The 909-nt window shown below is 41.1% G+C and overlaps 1 non-coding gene across 1 annotated transcript; it reads right to left on the bottom strand.

Annotated features, from left to right (window-relative positions):
• Positions 1 to 456: 456 nt before the first annotated feature.
• Positions 457 to 529, bottom strand: TRNAF-GAA (transfer RNA phenylalanine (anticodon GAA)). Its single transcript has one exon. It is a non-coding gene; the product is annotated as a tRNA-Phe (tRNA).
• Positions 530 to 909: the final 380 nt, after the last annotated feature.

The raw sequence follows: 909 nt of genomic DNA, 5'->3' as shown, positions 1-909 counted from the left end.
CGGTGTGGGCCTCCGCACCAAACTAGGCCTCGGCCCTCCAAACAAACTAAGGATTTAATGGTTCACCAAAGCCGATGGACGCCAAATGAACAGCACTCAGAACACGCGACCTCAAAAAAAAAGTTTCAAAAAAAAAAACTGTGGAGGCCTGCGGCGGCGCCGCGTGTAGAGCTCGTCCCCGGCGCAGGCCTCCACAGTTTTTTTTTTTTGAAACTTTTTTTTTGAGGTCGCGTGTTCTGAGCGCTGTTCATTTGGCGTCCATCGGCTTTGGTGAACCATTAAATCCTTAGTTTGTTTGGAGGGCCGAGGCCTAGTTTGGTGCGGAGGCCCACACCGTGTTGCTGCTGCGTTACAAGGTAATAAAATCCCCTTCAAAAATACAAAGGAATGATTCTCAAAAGGAAAAAATACTACGAAGGAATTAAAAACCGGGCAGACGCATTTAAAAAATATTTGTGCGGTGAGCGTGGATCGAACACGCGACCTTCAGATCTTCAGTCTGACGCTCTCCCAACTGAGCTATCCCCGCTAATAGAGTACCTTGGCACTTAAAACTTGTTGTTGATTAGTAGCAGAAAGCAATGGCAACTCCTATTTGGCGGCTTATGTATCAGTTTTAGTTGTTGGGAAGCTTCTAGACCTTTCTTGGGCGTTTTTCCTTCTTCTTTTTTCGTTTTCTGTTTTTTTAGGTCGTGGTTTTTTTCTGTTTCGTTTTTTACTTTTATTTTCCATTTTTATTTGTCCTTTTTTCTGTTTTCTTAATTTTCATTCTTTTTTTCAAATTTGTGAATGTGTTTCAGATTCGCAAACTTTTTCAAACTCATGAACTATTCAAGAATTCATGAACTTCTTTTTCAAACCCATGAACTATTCTCATATTCGTGAACTTTTTCCAATATTTGTGAATTT

The sequence above is a fragment of the Aegilops tauschii genome, chromosome 4 (genome assembly GCF_002575655.3).
Source record: "Aegilops tauschii subsp. strangulata cultivar AL8/78 chromosome 4, Aet v6.0, whole genome shotgun sequence".
Classification (NCBI taxonomy): Eukaryota; Viridiplantae; Streptophyta; class Magnoliopsida; order Poales; family Poaceae; genus Aegilops; species Aegilops tauschii.
This window is presented reverse-complemented; position numbering and strand designations above follow the sequence as displayed.